This window comes from Protopterus annectens, chromosome 9.part0, assembly GCF_019279795.1.
Source record: "Protopterus annectens isolate FY-2018-M chromosome 9.part0, PAN1.0, whole genome shotgun sequence".
NCBI lineage: Eukaryota > Metazoa > Chordata > Ceratodontiformes > Protopteridae > Protopterus > Protopterus annectens.
Window position 1 is genome coordinate 476,649,478 of NC_056743.1, and position 21,638 is coordinate 476,671,115.

General features: G+C 42.4%; 1 protein-coding gene across 8 annotated transcripts in view; it reads left to right on the plus strand.

Annotated features, from left to right (window-relative positions):
• The window catches only part of AAK1 (AP2 associated kinase 1), a 1,655,011-nt gene that overhangs the window by 219,078 nt on the left and 1,414,295 nt on the right, over positions 1-21,638 (plus strand). The gene's annotated exons all lie outside the window — the stretch shown is intronic.

A 21,638-nucleotide genomic window follows, 5' to 3' on the forward strand; every position in this document is an offset into this window, starting at 1 on the left:
GGAGAAAATTATTTCTTTAGCATCCTCTAAATTTTGTAAAACCTTTATTAAGAGTACCTTTCTTTTAAGACCCCAGTGAAGGATCCTACCCCTCCTTTTGAGATCTGACTTTGATTTTACAGGCTCTGGTTGCTCCTCCCTTTGAGCCGGCTGCATCAGTAGACCAAACTTTTATCTTGGAAAACAGTCTTTCTAGTAGCTATCACCACTGCTAGGAGGGTTTCAGAACTTCAAGCTTTGTCTATCAAAGCTCCATATATGGTCTTTCATAAGGACAGGGTGTCACTTCGTACCAATCCATCCTTTCTTCCCAAGGTGGCTTCTGTGACTAATATCAACCAGATGATTAATTTACTTGTGTTCTTCCCAAATTTTCAGAACAGGGGTAAATATAAATTGCACTTTTTAGACATACATAGACAACTGAGATTTTACTTGCACAGAACTAAGATCTTTTGGAAGTCCGACCAGTTATCTGTGTCTTACTCTAAACCCTTCCTGGGAAAACTAATCTCCAAGGTAACTTCGACTTGATGAATCTCTCACTGTATCTTTCAGGTATACAAAGATAAGGGTATGTCACCTCCGGGTCAAGTAAAAGCGCATTCTACCAGATCCATGGCTACCTCGGCAGCTTTTTGGTTCAGGGTGTCTCTCGATGATATTTGTTCTGCGGCTACTTGGTCCTTGCCTCATACCTTCATTTCTCACTATAAAGTGGACATGATCTCTAGAAGGAGAGCATTTTTTTGGCTCTGCGGTGCTCTGGAATATCCTTCAATGAGGGCTACCCAGGTGTTTAGTAGCTGGGGACTCTGTCCCACGGGTTGAAGAGCACATGAAGTAAACTACTTCAGATAAAGAATTATGTACTTACCATAACATTCAACCATCCCTCCCTCCTTCCCCCTGACCTTATGGTTTGTTTATCTGGTAGGTGGGCGAGAGCACTAAGGTGGCTCTCCTGTCCTTACTGGTAGGTTTATATATAAACTGTTGTGATAAGGTCTTATTGGATCAAGCTTAGGTGGATGGTGCAGCAAACTTGATCTGAGGGAAGGAAGGAGATGGAGGGTTATTATGGGTAAGGGGAGGAGCTTGGAGCTCTGATCAGATGCTGGGGAAATTGCAGTCTCTGATCCGATACGGATCCGTATCCCACAGGTTGAAGACAAACAAAGTAGAACTACTCAGATGGAACATTATGGTGAGTACATAACTTCTTTTTCATGTCCTTATGGAGATGTTATTGTTTGAGATATTTGCTCTTATCTACCCAGCTTGTAATGCTTGTTACTGTGTCCTAGTGGTGAAGTAACATGGTCCAGTCATATCACATATGAAAGTTTATGCACTTAACTTTAACAACAGAGAAATTATGGCAGTAGAACAAAAGGGGAATAAAGGAAAGTCACGTGGAGCAGTGGATCATTTGTTAAACAAAGTTATAGTAAAGAACTGTAAAAAGGGGAACAATCCAAGTTTGGCATGGATTGACTACAAAAAAGCATTTAACAGTATTCCACATTCATGGATAAAAGGGTGCTTAGAAACGTATAAGATGTACCCTACACTGATTGACTACATTACAGTAACCATGAAACAGTGGCAGACCACTTTGCATTTAAGCCTTGATAACGGACATATTATTATACCAGGGATACAATTCAAAGGAGGATATTCCAGGGCAAAACTGTCACCTTTGCTATTACTTAACAGCTTAGGCCATGGCTGTAATTTGGCTTCTAGAAAACAACAAAGTCTAATGACTTCTCATCCTCTCTTTGTCAATGATTTAAAACTGTATAGCTCATCAGATGAGGAACTGAAAGCACAGCTGCAGGTTGTCAAAACTTTTTTAGATGATAATGGAATGTCATTTGGTCTTGATAAATGTGCAAAAGCAACCTTTAAAAAAGGAAAACTGCAGCACCAGGAAAACATCAGTTTGGGACCAGAATAGGACTTGAGCAAGAGGGAGTGTATAAATACTTGGGCATTGATGAAGGATCAGCAATAAAACATGAACAAATGCGAATAAAGCTCAGTAAGGAGTACTTTAGAAGACTTAAATTAATCCTGAAAACAGCATTGACATCTAGGAACAAGATCCAACCCATAAATCAATTTGCTCTTCCTGTCCAAACTTAGTTTTAGTGTGATTGACTGGCCCCAAAAAGTGTTGGATAGACTGGATATTAAAACAAGAAGGATGCTTTATGCTCACCAAATGATTTATAAAAATCACTTTATACCACGATTATAATATATTCCCCACTCTGAAGGAGAGATGGGCCTCCTTGAAATTGATTGCATGTATAGATCTGCAATCGTGAGTCTCCACACATGTGTACTGACCTCATAAGATCCAAATGCAGTCCAAGTTTTGAAACATGAGGAGAATACATCTAAGATGATGTCTCTGCTTAATTTAGCAGAAGCATATCGATGTCAAGCAGGAATGGATATCAAACCAGAAGTAGACAACAACCAGGCAGCAACTGAATGTGCCAAAAAACAAAAGAAAGAATATAAGGTGAAGGACCAGATGAGAAGGCTAGAAATGTGGAAAAAACATAAATATAGTTGCAAGTATAGAAAACTTCTGGAAGAGCCTGATGCTGATCAAGAACAAACACAGGGATGGTTAAGGAGAGGCAAATTCAAACCAAGAAATGAAAGGTTAATATTGGCAGCCCGGGATAGTGGGCTACGTACACACTGGTTTACAAAGTCCATTGAACATGTGGGTGAATCAGACGTGTAGATTTTGTAAAACTGGATTGGAAACAGTCACACGCACTAATGGCATAGGGTTTGTATACTGAAAGGCATAATAATGTGGTGAGACTGTTACACTGGCGATTGTGCAAACATTATGGTTTCGAAGTGAAGGAACAACACTGGAAACATGAGCAAGAAAGAATCATAGAAAATTATTACGTTTATATCACATGGGATCACCCAATGCAAGCAGTTCAAAAGATAGATGCTAGAAAACTGGATATAGTGGTCCAAGAAAAGAAGACAAAAGTAGCATTGATCATTGAAATCGCCACACCCAGTGACTACAGTGTCTTGCATAGAGAGAGAGAGAGAGAGAGAGAGAGAGAGACAATCATAAAATACCTGGATCTGCAGGCAGAAACGAGAGCCATGTGGAAGAAGGATACCCAGACAGTTGCAATAGTAGTAGGAGCAACGGGTCTTATAAAAATGAATTTGCAATCATATTTAGATACAATGTTCTTCGTGTTTCACTGTTGCAGTCATTACATTTGGGTAATCTGCTGGCAGGTTGTCCTCAGTCGGCCTGGATAACAAAGTCTTGGGTCCTGCATCGGTTGCTGTCTCTTCTTCCATGACGTCAAGTCGTTAGGGGTATAAAACATGCAGCCGATGCCGTTTTAATCGGTCTTTCTTGCCGCGCGGTGCCCGAAGCAGAAGCAGTTCGCAAGTGCCGGTTGGCCGACTCCTGAAATTCTCGTTTTCGAGTTTCAGAACCGAAGTCTTAAACCTAAAGATAAGTACCCCGTTGGGGAAACTTTTTTTCTTGCTTCTTAGCGATATCAGTAAAAGTTAATAATTGTATTACTTGTGGGAAGCAAATAACCTCATAAGGATTTTCATTTGTGTTGTATTCCTTGCCTAGGCCCTAATCATAACGTGCCTTGCTGTCGGTTTTGTTCATAGGTTCCTCACATATACCGGATTTTTTGTGCTAAATTTAACCAACGCACTATTAAGCATCTGTATATTTTTGCTTCTAAATATTTTGGCTCAAGATTTAACTATCCAGAAATGTCGTTGGTTAGCAATCCGACTACCGGAATTCACAAAAAACACAAAGAAAAAGACAGAGACCGTTGAGGTCCAAAACAGACGATGAAGCTTCTCCTAAGCCAGTCGCTGGTTTGCCGGTATTCAGTGAGGCACTTTCGCAGCCCCTGATGCCCACCATTTTTGATTTGCAGGCCTCTACCGAGACCCATTCGGAGTCCGATATGCCACAAGACACTTCAAGTATTGAACCCGCGGATGTCTCTCCCTTAGATGGGTCAGGAGCCGCTGAGCAGGCACCGGCTTCTGAGGGTTTTTTCAGGCCTAAAGATTTGTATATTAAACCGACGCCATCATTAAAAACGAGGCCAAAACCAACTTCTATGTCTAAAAAGCTGACGCAAGGGCCACGTGTTCAGGCCCCTATGCCTAAAAAGCAAATGATCAAAATGGCTGAGGATTTAATTACCTTGATCAGGGGTTCCCAACCCCCTCCTGCTAATAGGCCTAGGCAAGACTCTGATTATGAATCTTCATATCAAGTTTCCATTTCTTCTGATTAGGAATTTTCTATTCCCCTTATGAGGACTCTGATGCAGAAGAATCCATCCCTTTTGCTTCTCCTCCTGTAGATTTTTCTTTTGGAGAAAGTTTGCATACCTTAAGGCAACATTTTCATTGAGAGAGTCAGTACTTTTCAGAATCCAAAAAGAGGCTTGGAGATTTCCTCCTCCTTCCTCAGCATAGGCCTTTGGCTATACCTCCTGTTTTAGACATTGTTGATGATGTTTTCTCAGAATCCAGCATGGCTCCTGATTCCCTGCCTCCGACTCCTAGTAAGCTAGACAGATATTACAAGGTTCCGGACTCCCACAAGTTTCTTTTTAAAAACCCTACTGCTGATCCTGAAACAATTTATCAGGGTCCCAAGGGTGTTAATGTTTCTACTGCTAAAAACCGTACCCCTTCTGATAGAGATTCCAGGGTGCTGGATAGAATGGGGTAAGAAGGTTTACACGATTGCAACCCTGGCCATCAGGGCTTTTAAACTGTCAATTTCATATGCTTAAATATCAGCAGCATGTCATGGGCTTACTGAAACAGAAAATTATGTTGATTTCTGACTGTGTGGAAAATAGAGAGTTACAGAATTTATTGCATTCAGTTGAACAAGTTGGAAAGCATACTTTGCAATGTGGTTTTGATTCCTTGGAGGCCTCTTGAAGGGCCGCTGTAACTGGATCTGTGATAAGAAGGCATGCTTGGCTCAAGGAGCAAAATCTGCCTGATCATGTTAAAGCAAAATTGTTGGATGCTCCTTTACAACAGGACAGTCTATTTGGTAATAAGGCAGAAGAAGTTTTGAAAAAGATGGAAGACAAAACTAAATCTATGCAAACTGTAAAAGATTTCTTACAAGTGCAGCCACCCAGGTTCAGTAGGCACTGGCCTACTAAGAATTGGTCCTTTCCAGTACCCAACAGAGCCACTCAGGTCAAACACAGACACTCCAAAGGCTCCAGGTTTCTGTCACAAGGAGCTTACAGAACAAAACAATGGGGTGCCTCCACCTCCAAATCTGGAAGTAGCAAGGCCCTCCCCACTACGGTAAACTGTCTCAATGCCTTTCCTCTGCCATTTTCAAGCACTTATCGTTTGGCAGCCCCTTTGGGGGGAAAAAACAGCACTTCATGCACAAAATTGGCATCTAATTACCCAGGACAAGTGGGTCTTAAATATAGTATCCCAGGGATACAGATTTCATTTCCACACGTTGCCAATTCCAAACGGATGGCCAGATCTGCCCCCAAATCAGTGGGCAGAGGCCCAGAAACAAGTTCTATATGGGAGCTATTTAACTAGTAACAGAAAAGGAAAAAGGACAAGGTTTTTATTCAAGACTTTTCCTGGTACCCAGAAAAGACAAATCATGATGTCCAATTCTGGACTTATCCATTCTAAATACTTTCCTGGACATTCCAAAATTCAAGATGCTGACTCTACAACAGTTACTGCCTGTGCTAGGCAAGGATGCCTGGTTGGTAACTCTAGACTTAAAAGAGGCTTACCTGCATATCGCAAATAGGGAATCTTGCAGAAGATACCTCCGCTTCATAGCGGGCTTTTTGCATTACCAGTTCTCTGCACTGCCCTTTGGCTTATCTACTGCGCCCAGGGTCTTCACAAAGTGCTTGGCACCAGTAATTGCATTTTGCAGACAAAGAAACATTCAAATTTATCCTTATCTGGACGATTGTCTAATTCAGGCAGAAAACAAGGGCACTCTTCTACAACATCTGACATTTGTGAAAAGGCTTCTAACATGCCCTAGGGTACACCATAAATGAAAAGAAATCACAACTGGTATCCTCTCAAATAATTACATTCTTGGGTGCAAGCTTGAATACAGCTGCCCAGATGACTTACCTCACGCCAGACAAATTCAGTTGATGACATACTTCAAACAAGTGGCCACAAAAACCTAGCTATCTACAAGACAAATTCTGCAGGCCTTTGGGTTCATGACTTCCTGCATTTTACTAATTCCATATGCAAGACTGCATATTAGGAAACTTCAGTGGTACCTAAAAAGCTTATGGAGTCAACATTGTTACAGCCTGGAAACAATGATTCCTATCATTTCTTGCCTGCAACAGGAGTTCCTATGGTGGGTAGAGGCCCGTCACCTAAACAAGGGACTGTCATTCATTCCACCCCCTGCCACACAAACCCTGGCTACAGACACATCAGATTATGCTTGGGGGGCCCATCTGGCAGGGAGATGCATTTAGGGCGAATGGAGCCCAAATCAAATGCACCTACATATCAACCAGGAAGAAATGCTTGCTGCACAGAATGCTCTGACAGCCTTCAAGGACTTTCTTCATCCAGGACAACTACTGATAAAGATGGACAACACCACAGTTATATGATACATAAACAAGCAGGGGGTACCCACTCCTACCCCCTTTGCAGACTAGTCATGGCTTGTGGAACACGTCCTTGCCTTAACAAATGCATCTACAAGCTCAATTCCTGCCAGGAAAGCAAAATACTCTGGCAGACGAACTAAGCAGAAATCTTATGGACCCACACGAATTGAGACTGGATCCACAAATCTTCAGCATTTTGACACGAAGATGGGGAGCCCAGATATAGTTTTGGGGAGAGGCAAAAAGATCTGTCAGTTGGACAAATTTTGCACAAGAACTCATCACAAAAAAGCTTGGAAAGTGGATACTCTGTCCTTCAGCTGGAAAAACCTATCCGTCTATGCCTTTCTCCCTCTGCCTCTGCTCTCCAAGGTTTTACTAAAGGTCAGACAGGAAAAACGAAAATGATTCTGATTGCTCCAGACTGGCCTCGCCAGAACTGGTACCCACTTCTAAGGAATATGTCGCACCTTCCACCGTAGTACTTGCCGCAGACACCTCATTTATTGTCTCAGCAGAACTATCAAATTCTGCACAATCAGCTCCAAACTCTGAATCTTGCAGCATGGCTAATCAACTAATTTCACCAGTCACATCTCTCAGTAAACCTGTGATGGATGTCATTTTGGAGGCTAGAAGGCCTAGTACTAGAAAATCTTACGCTGATAAATGGAAGAGATTATGTGCCTGGAACCAAGCACAAGGAATAAACACAGCAATGCCCAATATTCCTCAGATTCTACAATATTTAACTGAGATTCTTCACAAGGGCCTATCTTTTTTTCTTCTATAAAAATCCATGCCTCGGCCATTTCGGCTCATTACAACACAGAGCCTCCTTTCTTTTCTCATCCCCTGCTAAAGCAGTACCTCAGAGGGGCCAAAAAGTTTGAGACCTCCCAGGAGAGCACAAACTCCTGCATGGGACCTCAATTTTGTGCTTGAAAAACTCACCCTACCTCTTTTTGAACCAGCTGCTACTGCAGACATAAAATGTCTCTCTTGGAAGACAGCTTTTCTTTTAGCAGTCACTTCAGCTAGAAGGATTTCAGAACTACAGGCTCTCATGGCAGTGGAGCCTTTCATTATCTTTTATCCGGATAGGGTGGCCCTCAGGACCAATCCATCCTTTATGCCTAAGGTGGTATCCAGTGTGGCTCTTAATCAGACCATTCATCTGCCAACTTTTTTCCCAAATCCACAGAACAAGGGGGAGCGAATTCTGCATTCATTGGATGTACACAGACAACTAAGATTCTATTTAAACAGGACAAAATCTCTAAGAAAATCTGAGCAACTACTGGTGGCATTTTGCTGCAGGGGCAGAGGGAAAGGCCATTTCAAAGCAGACTATTTCAAAATGGATAAGCCATTGTATTCATTTCTGCTACATGCACCATGGTAAACCTGTCCCCAAGGGGATCAGATCCCATTCCACCAGGTCTGCATCTACTTCTGCAGCTTTTCTCAGAGGGGTTCCTACCAGAGACATTCTAGAAGCTGCTACTTGGAGCTCAGTTCATACATTCACCAAACATTACCATTTACCTCTCTTTTCTAAATCCAGAGCAGGCCTTGCCACTGCTGTTCTGCAGGGCTTTATAGCTGCTCCTAATGCTGTATAATTCCATCCTCCCCACTATAGCTTTGGGATTCTACCCAAATGTAAAGACTGCAACAGTGAAACACAAAGAACGTAATACAGTTGTGTACACTTACCATAAATGTAGATGTTAGTGTATTCACTGTTGCAGTCCTGGTTACCCACCTGCCAGCCCCCTATTTCTCTCTTATTATACCTCTTCTTTCCTTTACTATGCTCAAAAGCCTTTTTGGTGTATTTGCTTTTAGTTGGAAGTATATTTTTTGTGTTCCAAATTACATGGATATATTGCTCCCCATTTGGGGGGCACCTGACATCTGGGGCAAGAAAAACTGATTAAAATGGCGTTGGCTGCATGTTTTATACCCCTGACGACCTGACGTCATGGAAGAAGAGACAGCAACCGACGCAGGACCCAAGACTTTGTTATTCAGGCCGACTGAGGGCAACCTGCCAGCAGATTACCGAAATGTAATGACTGCAATAGTGAATGCACTCTAACATCTACATTTATGGTAAGTGTACACAACTGTACTTTACCAATTCATGTAACACCATACGAATTGCAGGAGGAGTCATTACTGGGCACATTGCGGGTGCTGTGAATAGCACTTTTGGCTGACATTAAAGAGTGAAACAGTATTAATTTCATGAAATGTAATCGTACTTTGACTTGGGAATGGGGTCCATTCCAGTCATGGTATTAGAAACCCAAAAGACTTGGAGAAATTAAAAACAACAGAGGTGTAAAAGCAGGGTCATTTTCCTCTGCAGTATGTCTCCTTCCTGCTCTTTGGTTTGTGTTTGAAATTTGCTTTAGAGAGTTTGTCCCTTTCCTCAGTTTATTTTCTTGTGCTGTGCCTTTTGTGGACTAACAGAGATATAGAGGTATTTATTGGCATGGGAAAGTTTTTAGGTGCCCATTTGTCCAAATTCTGCTGGCATTGATTTCTACAGGGAGAGAAAGATGGACCTAGCCCTGCACATCTCCCATGATAAGTATAAAACTTTCTGGGGAGAAAGAAGGTATGTGTGGCAACTTTGTGTGTTAAAGTATTTCCCTGGTGTACAGGCATTATTTTGTTTTGGGCTGTGGGAACCGTTGAAGATGATTAAAGAGAGATTTGTATCAAAGTCAGATGGCACGCATACTGTGTGAGTGTTTGCATCTTGTTACTGAAGTGTACTAGCAGTTGTTTGAACTTTTTGACAGACTTTGTTTTAATAGGTTTATACAGGTCTAAAATATGATCAGTAGTGCTGTACGATTCCAAGTTCATGATTACTGCAAGTACAGAATACTTTCTTTGTTAGTGTAGTTATCTTTTATATGTTTGCTTTTACAATAAATGAGGTTAGAAAAGTTTAGAAGGCTTATATACATTTGTGTAAAATATTGAACCTATAAACAACTTTTAAGGGTGGTACGGATTGGGACATTTATGACTGTTTTCTAATACGCTCTTTATGAAGTAAAGAAATTGTATCCCGTGCTTTTGCACACTTCAGCTTCTGTGCCACAACTGTTTGAGGTTTGAGGACATGAAACTTCTGTTTAATTATTGACTGACTAGGTTTATTGAGCTTCAGCATGTGTGTTTGACACAGTTATAAAGATTCTTTTCATGGGGCTTTTTCATGTGGCTATTAAAACAAGTTTTCCATTACACTATGTTTATCTTGATATTTTCATTGTGCAACTTAAAATGCAAAGAGACTGTGTATCTTTTCCCATCCTTCCGTGTTAAAACTTCGCTCATCAGTTTCTGCACTAATCTGGATGCTTAATTTTTCTAGCAAAACAAGTCTTTATTTAAACTTGAGTTTTTATGTAAGGGTGAATGTTAATAGGCATACATCTAGGTGAGAATTAGAATTCAGCTGCACTCTGAATCCCGTAAAATGTACTCCTCTTGTTAAAAAAAATATTTTTTGCATATTGCAATTTAAATAGAGAGCATTCTACTATACAGTTCATTCACTGGTTTTGTTTAATGTATTTATGCTAATAGTAAACTCTGCGTTCTCGTTTAAAGTAACAGTAAAAAGAGTTTGAGATGGGATTTCTTCAAAATTAACTTCACATTGGAGGTTGGTACGAAGTCTAAGGTATGTTCAGATATAGCTGGATCATGATGTGTAAATGTAGAAGATATCTTGGGTCATACTGCGTGATCTCAAACCCAGTTGTAAGGTAAATATAGAAGTTGATCCCAGGTGTCTAATATCAAGAACAACATGTTAAGCTTATTCAGAATGTGTATAGTAGCGTGCTGGCTGCACTACTGACTTGGAATGAGGAGGTCCAACCCAAGAGTAAAGCCACAGGCATTTAGGACTGCCCATAAGTTAAAACTTTGACACGGTAACTGAGAACCCTTTCTCTATCTCGTAATGCAGCATTGTTCAACTTAGGCACATCTTAAATATCAGTTTTTATCTGTCACCTTTTCTTTGAAGTTTCCTTCTGTTTTTGACAGTTTTCTGCCAGATCTCCTTGGATACCAGTTTTGATCCACTTTTTGGCGATACCTTGATCCCATGCTCACCCCCCCACCCCAAAAAAAAAGAATTAGGAATATTTTTTTTTTCCCTTCCAAAACTGTTTGGAGGGCTCTTGACTCTTGCCAGAAGTAATCCTACGTTGTAAAAACAATGAAATAGCACAGAATTATGGATTATTCTATGTGCAGAAACTCTTCTGCGACATAATTCTGCAAACTGTACCATCAACAATTCTAATAAAAGTCAGCTGACAAAGTTCGCAAACGATTGCAAATTGAGAAACTACTATTAACTCTCCAAGTGATGTTGACATCCTACAGAAAGGCCTCACTGAGACCAACAACTGGTGTCAGAACCATGACCTTAAGCTCAATGCCAAAAAATGTGTTGTCATGCACTTTGGGAAAAACCTGGTTCCCATGAATTAAAACATCGATGGTAGCCCACTGAACACAGAAGGTGTTATAAGAAATCTGGGAACATAGGTTGACAGCAACCTCTCTTTTGACCACCACATTGCCACTGTGGTCAGAAAGTCCTATGTGGCACATCTCATTAGTAAGGGTTTTGCATCCAGGAAGAAAGAGGTCATTGTCTCCCTCTACTCTTCCCTCATTAGGCCAGTCATAGAGTACAATGCCCCATTTGGCATGTACCTCACTAGACACCTGCAACAGCTGGAGAGGCCGCAAAAGTACCTCACAAAGAGGATCCTAGGCCTTAGACATTTGTCCTGTATGGACAGACTCCGTAAACTCCAGCTGTTTTCTGTCTCTTATCACCTACTTAGAGGCAATATCTGCTTGACTTACAAAGCCATGTCTGACCTAGCTCTGTTAGAAATGCTACATTCAAAGAAATCCCAGTCCCTCCGCACCACACGCTACAGAGACCTCAACCTCATTACAGCAATCAACAGAGTGTGCTGGAGGGACAGGTTCATAACCCAGAGACTGCCCATGCTATGGAGTAGACTTCCCATACATGTCAAACAGCACCTCACTGGCCCTCTTCAAGAGAAATTTTGATGGGTGGATGGAAAGTAAAAATTTCACCCCTGGGATTACTCCAGTGGCTCTACTCGACAGTGGCACTGGGAACTAAGGTCGGGTGGCGTGATGCCAGGGTAATCCTGTGGGCTAGGCTTGTAAAGGCTCCAGGGCTATTAGCCTACTACACACCTATGAACCTATTACTGTGCCAGTACCCTGATGCCAGACAGTTGTTTGACACTTGCAGAAACCCTTCCTGGAGTTTGCAGCTTCATGGCCATTTGTTCATTTGGCCAGAGAGATCCTGGTCTGTCTCCAGCTCTGCAAGGCAGTTACAGCTCTAAAACACTTAGTCGTTGTCTGTGACCCCCCCCCCCCCATAACTCTTCCTTGGAAGGCCACTTGCAAAAAGAAGCACATTGATCATCCTAAAATCACCAACTGCTGATCTTGATTATGGCAGATATGAATTTGCCTGCGTTCCCCTCCAGTGGCCCACATTTGGGAGACTTGTGCAACATACAAGCTGGAAGGGGATGTCAGTAGCTCCACTGACTCAGTATCCTCCCCACAGAGGATGCTGCAGAAGTTTCAGGTCTACATTGCATATTTCATGGGTGGTTCCTCCACTGGGAAATTTTATGTAATTCTCAATTTTCAGACTCAGCCTTCTAATCAACCTGATTCTCAATGTTCAGCCATCTAGAAAGTCCCTGGACGTTACTTTCTTGGCTTGCTTTGTGGCTTCTTTTGTCCATGGCATATTTCTGAGATGGTGGCTCCATGGAGGGTTAAAACTTAAGTTTCTTCTAGAGGTTATGTAAACTGGACCTCTTTCTGTGAGACATGAATGTTGTGTACGTAATAAAGCAGTTCTGATCAGAGATCTGATCATAATCCTCTTATGTATTTGAGATATGGATGCAAACAAATTCACCTCGAGTGAACCTCTCAAGGTGATTCTTGGTGTCCGTAATGGAGCACATCATAAAAAGTTATGGTTCGAGACCTAATCATAATTCTTTGTAGTGCATGGAGCTTTACTGGCTCCATGTAGTACCAGTTAAAGCACAGGTTTTTCAATCTGTAAAGCACTTTGCAAGAGTATCAGGAACAGTGTAAAATGACTTGGCAAGGAATGTCCGAAAGACAGCTTAACACATTGTCTTTTAAGTTCATAGGCAAGCACTAGGCTAGCTGCCCTTGTGGGCCATTTTAAGCCTAATCAGTTTTCCTTTTCATGCTCGAAATAACCTATCCCATGTGCTATAGGTTGGCCTTGCCCATTCCATAGTCAGTTATATAGTATCCCTAATGAAAATAACTGGGATCATACCATATTTGATTGGATGGGACCCATGTGTGAGGTAAAACACTTGAGAGCTACTTCTGTCCATTAGTAGAAGAGAGGACAGTCCTGGGCTAAAATTTCTGTTTCCCATCCATAGATCTAAGTTGCATTTGATTATAGACAGGGATGAATTTTGTTTTATGCGGATGGGGAGTCTGTTTCTCAGCAGTGGTATCCTCAGTGAGATCAATCTGTCCTTTCAAACCATTCTGTTGATGTTGCAGAACAAGTTTAGATCCATAGACGGAGTATTTCTGATGCCATTTGACTTGATGTGCAGTATTTCCATCAATAGTGGGTCAGCGTATGTCTTGTTTGCCAGACACAGGTCATCACTTAGCAGTCTGTGGGATACCACGTATAGTTGACATGGCTTTGAGTTGGTTCATGAAGGACATGTTGTTTATGCTTTTCAGCTTTTTAGTAAGTTATCTCTGTGGACATTTATTTGTTGCAAGGGTCTGGACAGATGCATGGCGAAGGGGGAATTGTATTCAATGATTGGCCTAAGTTGTGCAGTATAGAATGACTTTCTTACAACAGTAGACACGTTGATCAAAAGTTAGGTCACTCTTCACACACCTGCAAATCCTGAACAACTGAGTCAACTGTTAGGGGCATGTTATCAATGTGGTATTTGTCTGAGGTAGGTAACTTCCCAAAGGATACAGTAGTGCATTTTTGGGGCCATTTAGTTTGTCCATGATTTTGGCATTGGTTATTTGGGACAAACCTTCCTGCAGGTTGGCTAAGTAATTTGGGGATTTGATGGCTGCTCCTCGCTTGCACGCAGGTGCAAACCTAGTCAGCCAGAGCCCTTTGGCATTGGCTTTACTTTAGGAAAAGGTGAATGCCAAACAGGAGAGGTCCTAGCACAGAACCCTGGGGAATTCCACTGGTGACTGGTCTCTTTGAGGTAACTTCCCCTGTTTTGATAATCTGCTTCCTGTCTGCGAGCCAGTTGACAATCCAGCAGGTGACATAAGGGTTTATTCATAGTTTATTTAGCTTTTCTACTATGTCTGAGTGGGAAATTGTGTCAGACGCTTTGGCCAGATTGAGGTATGCAGTGTGTACAATTTTGCCTTCATCCGTTATTTTGGTGACCTTTCCAAAAAAATCCACCAGGTTAAATAAGCATGAGCTGCCCTTTATGAATCCAAATTGAGACAAGTCCAGGGTTTGGAAGTTCTCTATGTAATGATTAATTCCATGGTAAGTCTTTCCTTGGCTTTGCATATAAGTCTGGTCAGACTTGTGGGTCTGTAATTGCCTGGGTTTGTGGAAGGTCTTCCTGTATGCAGGATAATGACTAACTTTTTTCTCTGTTCACTTGGTACAAAACCTGTATGGAGGCTGAGCTTGAACAGCATTAGGGGAGTGCTAAATCATTATGTTCGTATGTTAAGGAAAGTTAGGAAGAGATTAGAGACAGTGGATGAAAAAAAAAATTATTGATGTTCTTCGTCTCACATTTAACCTGTGGGTAGTCCGCTGTCCTCGGTCGGCCCGAATACCAAAGTGTTAGGCTGGCGTCGGTCATAGTCGCTCAGATCTGACGTCAGTACGCAGTGGTACTAAAGCGCATGACCGACGCCATATCCTCAGTCTTTCTTGCCGCATGGTCCGAAGCAGAAGCAGCGTTTGCAAGTGCCATTCGGCGTCCTGAAATTTTCGTATTCTGAGTTTCAGACCGAAGACCAAGTTGGGCTAAGTACCCCGTTGGGGAATATTTTTGTCTTTTCTTGCCTCAGTTAAATCCGGATGTCAGAAAAAGTTAATTGTATTTCTTGTGGGAAACAGATACCTCATAGGGACTACCACTCTCTCTGTATTCCTTGCTTGGGGCCTGAGCATGGCGTGAGTCGGGTGTCGCTTTTGCTAGATTTAATAAGCGCCATTAAACGCAGGTTAGATTGTGCTAGACTTGTTTTTGGTAAGCGGTGCAACTACAACATGCCGTCGGATCCTCCGACGCCCGCTACCGCTAAGAAGCGAAAAGATAAATCGTTAAAGTCTAAGCAGGATGAGTCGTCCGTTGCGGACGCCGGTTCTTTGGAAACTACGGTGGAATCAGTGGATCCAGCCGAGGTTTTAGCTGAGTCTCAGGGGGAGCCTTTAATATTACAGGAATTGGCCTCTCAGGAGTCAGGTCAGGCCGAGGGGGCCTCTCTAGTTTCTGTAGTTCCTTCTTTACATAAGGTTGTTAGGCCTTCTACTTCTGTCACTAAAGCGCCTTCTAAAGCTAGGCCTGGTCTTTCTGGCACAGGCGTCAGCCCTAGTTCTGCAGGTTCTGTTCCTAGAAAACATATGCTAAAAATGGCAGAGGATTTGATTACTTTAATCAGAGGTTCTATGCCCCCTCCAGATAAGAGACCTAGGGTGGAGACAGAGGTGGAGGGTTTGGAGCATTCCTCAGATTACTCTGAGTCTTCAGCTGAGGACATTCAGGATTTTCCTCCCTATTCTGATTCGGATGCAGAGGACTCCTGTCCTTCTGCTTCTCCTCCAGAGGATTTTTCTTTTTCTGAAACCCTGCATTCCATGAGGGAGCATTTTAAGTGGGAAGGTCAGGATTTCTCCGATTCTCGTAAGAGGCTTAGGGAATTTTTTTACCACAGCATAGGCCCTTGGCCATTCCCCTGTTTTGGATGTTGTTCAGGATGTTTTTTCTGAGGCTTCCCTTAATCCTGATTCTTTACCTCCGGCCCCTGTCAAGCCAGATAGATACTACAGAGTTCCAGAGGCTCATAAATATTTATATAAGAGTCCTAGAGCTGACCCAGAAACTATTAGCCAGGGACCTAAGGGTGTCAGGGCTTCTGTAGTAAAGAATCCAGTTCCTCTGGATAAAGATTCTAGAGCTTTGGATAGGTGGGGTAAAAAAGTGTATACCTCCTCCACACTAGCTATGAGGGCTTTGAATTGCCAGTTTCATATGCTGAAGTACCAGAATTTTCTGTTAAGTCAGTTGAAATCTAAGGTAGATGCTTTAGTTGAGGGTATAGAGTGTAAGGAATTGCAGGATTTAGTTCATGCCTCTGATCAGGTAGGTAAGCATTCCTTGCAGTGTGGCTTTGATGCTCTTCAGGCTTCTTCCAGGGTGGCGGCCACTGGTTCAGTTATTCGTAGGCACACCTGGCTTAAGGATCAGAATTTGTCAGAGCATGTTAAAGCTCGAATTTTGGATGCTCCCCTCCAATCTGAAGTTCTTTTTGGTTCTCCTGTGGAGTCAGTTTTGAAGAAAATAGAAGACAAAGCTAAGTCCATGCAGACAGTTAAGGAATTTTTACAAGTGCAGCCCCCTAAGTTTAGCAGAAATTGGCCTGCAAAAGGATGGGCATATCCTTCTTCCGATTACCAGTCTAAGGGCAGATCTAGACGTGGTAGGGGCAGAGCTCATGCTCAGGGTTCTTTCAGACCTAGGACATGGAGTTCTCCTGCACAATCTTCTGGTGAGGGCAGGGGTCAGCCTTTTCGTAAACAGACCCAATGACCTGTATCTCCAGCTGCCAGATTCCTCCTGTCTGGCAGCTCCTCTAGGAGGAAAGTTGGCACTCTTCAAGCAAAATTGGCTTTTGGTCACCCAGGACAAATGGGTGTTGGACATTATAGATCGAGGCTACAAGTTTTATTTTCACACCTTGCCTCCTTTCAAAGGCATGCCGGACGTACCTCCTCAGCAAAAGCTGGAGGCTCACAAACAGATTTCTTTACTTTTAAAATGGGGGCTATTCAGGTGGTACCTCCGTCAGAAGTAGGCCTAGGATTTTATTCTCGCCTGTTCCTTGTGCCAAAGAAGGGGAACACTTGAAGGCCAATTCTGGATTTGTCTATTCTCAACACATACCTAGACATCCCAAAATTCAAGATGCTAACTTTACAGCAACTTCTGCCTCTGCTAGGCAAAGATCACTGGATGGTAACTCTGGATCTCAAAGAGGCTTATCTTCACATTCCTATCAGGCCCAGCTGCAGGAGGTTCCTGCGTTTTGGCTGGTACTTTTCATTATCAGTTCTCTGCATTGCCCTTTGGCTTATCTACTGCGCCCAGGGTGTTCACAAAGGTCCTGGCTCCTGTGATAGCCTTCTTAAGACTAAGAGGAATACAAATTTATCCTTATTTGGACGATTGCCTGATTCTTGCTCAAGACAAAGTCACGTTACTTCAGCATCTACAGTATGTAATGGCAGTGTTAAGGTGCCTAGGGTATTCTGTGAACGAAACAAAGTCCAGTCTAGTACCCTCTCAGGACATGTGCTTTCTGGGTGTGAGACTGAATACAGCCTCTCAGATGGCTTTTCTGACCCCGGACAAACAAAGAAATCTTCCCCTATACTTTCAGAGATTATCCCTACTGTCCAGGCTGACTACAAGGACAGTCCTTCAAGCCTTTGGGGTTCATGGCATCTTGTATTCTGGTACTTCCCAATGCCAAACTACATATGAGGAAGCTACAATGGTATCTCAAAAGTGTATGGACTCAACACTGCCACGATTTGGACACTGTCATTCAGATAATACCTTGCATCCAAAGGGAATTTTTGTGGTGGGCTCAGGAATGTCACCTAAACAAGGGAGTCTCTGTGACCTGACCAGAGGCGAGTCAGATCCTAACGACAGATGCCTCGGACATGGCTTGGGGAGCACATTTCAATGGGAGATGGGTTCAAGACACGTGGCCTCCCAGACTACAGCATTTGCATATCAACATGAAGGAGATGTTAGCAGTACAATTTGCTCTGATGGCTTTCAAGGATCTACTTCAACCGGGACAGGTGTTGATTCAAACAGACAACACAACAGTCATGTGGTACATCAACAAGCAGGGGGGAACCCATTCGTACCCTCTTTGCAGACAAGCTATGGTTTTGTGGGAGACTGCTCTGAGTTTGCACCTCACTCTTCAAGCAAGGTTTCTGCCAGGAGCACAGAACTCCTTAGCAGATGTTTTGAGCAGGCAACTAGTGGATCCCCACGAGTGGAAATTGGATCCCCATGTATTTCAACAGTTGACAGTGGCTTGGGGAACTCCAGACATAGATCTGTTTGCATCCCCACAAAATTTCCAACTGCCAAAATTTTGCACAAAGATGTTTCACCCAGAAGCTTGGAAAGTGGATGCTCTATCTTTCAGTTGGAACAACCTTCACGTCTATGCCTTTCCTCCTCTGCCTCTCCTTCCCAAGGTGCTCTTGAAGGTCAGACAGGACAAGCCTTGCATGATCCTTATAGCTCCAGATTGGCCACGTCAGCACTGGTACCCTTTGCTGAGGAGTTTAGTTCGGGAGCCTCCTTGGCCTTTGCCACCAATTCCACACCTTTTGTCTCAGGCAAGCAATCATTTCCTCAATGTCAGGATACAGTCCCTGCATCTGACAGCCTGGCATATTCTGTTTTAGACCCTGGGGGGTCACAGCTTCCTCAGCAAGTTTTAAATGTCATTTTGGAAGCCAGGCGGCCTAGTACAAGAAAAGTTTATGCTGATAAATGGAGGAGATTTTTTCTTTGGAGCACAGCAAAGAGCTTTGATGTTTCACGGCCTAATTTGAGTGTTACACTGCAGTACCTTACAGAATTATTAGACAAGGGTTTGTCTTTCTCCTCCGTGAAAGTTCATGCTGCAGCCATTTCTGCTCACTATGACTGTGACCCACCATTATTTTCTCACCCTTTGTTTAAGCAATTTCTTAGAGGGGCAAAGAATATAAGACCCCCACATAGAGCTCCTACTCCTTCCTGGGATCTCAATTTTGTGTTGGAAAAGCTGACTTTACCTCCTTTTGAACCTGCTGCTACAGCTGAGTTGAAGTTTTTGTCTTGGAAGACTGCTTTTTTGTTGGCCATTACGTCTGCTAGGAGGGTATCTGAATTACAGGCTCTAATGGCAGTTGAACCCTTCCTAATATTTCATAAGGATAGGGTATCCTTACGTACTAACCCTACTTTTATGCCTAAAGTTGTTTCTGATGTGGCCTTGAACCAATCTATTCATTTGCCTACTTTTTATGCTGATCCCCAAAATAAAGGGGAAAAAATTTTGCACACTTTGGATATTCACAGGCAGTTACGTTATTATTTGAGCAGAACTAAAGGGTTCAGGCAGTCTCAACAGTTATTCGTTTCTTTTGCCTTGGGTTCACAAGGAAAACCTGTTTCAAAGCAAACTATTTCTAAGTGGATTAGCCATTGTATTGCTTTTTGTTATTCTCATCGTGGAAAGGAGGTTCCGGCTGGGATTAGACCTCATTCCACTAGGGCTACTGCCACTTCTACTGCTTTTTTAAGGGGAGTAGCTATTAAGGATATTTTGGAGGCAGCTACTTGGAGTTCAGTGCACACTTTTACTAAACATTACCATCTCCCTCTTTATTCCAAATCTAGGGCTGGGTTTGCCACTGCAGTTTTACAGGGCATGTTAGCAGCTCCTAGTGCTTTTTGATTTGGCCAACCTCCCTTACCTTTGCTTTGGGATTCTACCCACAGGTTATGACTGCAGCAATGTGAGACGAAGAACATAGTACAGTTTTGTACCTACCATAAATGTAGATGTTCGAGGATCCACATTGCTGCAGTCCAATTTACCCTCCCTCCTTCCCCTCTGTAGGTTAGGGTTGCTGTGTTGCTTTTGGGATGATTATTTTTTCTGTAATTGGTAGTTGGGTATTTTCTATGTTTGGCTATGGCCTTTCCTTTTTAGGCCTTCTGACATCTGGGGCAAGAAAGACTGAGGATATGGCGTCGGTCATGCACTTTAGTACCACTGCGTACTGATGTCAGATCTGAGCGACTATGACCGACGACAGCCTAACACTTTGGTATTCGGGCCGACCGAGGACAGCGGACTACCCACAGGTTATGACTGCAGCAATGTGGATCCTCGAACATCTACATTTATGGTAGGTACAAAACTGTACTTTAATTCTGCCACTGTTTGCTGACCAGTACTGGCAGATTGCCTGGGGCATAGAACTGGTTCCAACCGTATAGTCAAGAAGTCAAGGTCAGGCTCCCACTGTCTGCACTTACCATTTTTTACAGGGGAGCTGTCGAGAGCATCCTCAGTAGCAACTTTATAACATGGATCGGCAACTGCACAGTTGATGAGAAGTAGAAATTACTGAAGGGGGTGAAGATGGCTGAGAAAATCTTGGACACAAACCTCCCTTCTATTCAGGAGCTTTTCTTTACAAGAGCAAGAAAGAGAACATACAAAATACTAGCAGATTCGACTCATCCGGCCCCCAACTGATTCTCACAACTTGTGTCTGGAAGGAGGTACCTAAGCTTCTGCTGTAGGACTACCAGATTCAGAAACAGTTTGTATCCTACAGCTGTGAGGCTTATTAACTCAGACACCAACCATAATATCTGATACATTGAAGTCGCTTTTTTTATTTAATCCTGCTGCTGTGAGCAATTACCGCCAGTATTACTATTGTGCAATATGATGGCTATACTGAGTCACTTCTAAGGTTAGCAACTGCAATACAGTAACTTAACAGCTGGTATTCACTAGTCTCTATTTATTCTCTAGCTTAACGGTGAAGGGGGTTGGTGGTGAGTATTTTTGATTTATTATTGGATAATGGGTATTGAGTGTGTTTATGTAATGTGAACTACCGCTTGCATGTTATATGTGTTATTTTCTTACGTTATTCTCTGATACCACTGTATCTGTATTAATGGCACTGCATTTCTCTTGTGAGCTGAAATTTGTAATTTTGTTTAGGCTGTCCTTGTGTGGTCCTAAATGACAATAAAGTTTATTTGAATCTTAGAATCTGAATCAAAGCAACTGACCTTGGAAGATGCTTGTTGTTTTCTGTTTGCACATTTTAAAACAAGGTAGTATCAACTGTACTAATAGTTATTAGTCTTGTTTGAGATTTGCTATATTAGCAGAGTAATCTACGTGGTACTTTGTGCTGGTAATTGATGGAGTGTTTTAAGATTTTTTGAAGTTATATGGTGAGTTGTTTTCTTCACTGAAAGCAGTTTACTAGATTTTCAACTTTACAAAGTTTCTTTCCTTTGTTAGTCTTTGTTAGTCTCTGCATTGTAGTAGGACTTTTATGCTTTTTAGAATAGTCATTTGGAAATTAAAATGGATGGAGTTCTTTTGTCTGTGGTAAGTCTCTTGGCAGGTTTTTCTGTTGTGATTGTTGCAGGGAATAGTTTGTGGAGTGAAAAAAATGTCAGATAGACGCACAGCTTTTTTCTTTTTGAGGTGTATTGTTTCCATGCACACCCCCAAGGAGGGAGTGGGTCACAAAAGATTAAAAGATTTTCAGTAGGATTGTGTGTAGTCTTCTATTAAAAACTTTAGGTGAAAGAAAATCCTGTGATCATAAGCAAGGCTGCTGTTCTCTCATGTTTCTGTCTTTGTGTTTACATGGCGTAAATCTTAGGCCATAATTTAATTTATTGCTCAAAGTGCTTTTTGCTGTTTTGTCACATTATCATTGACATT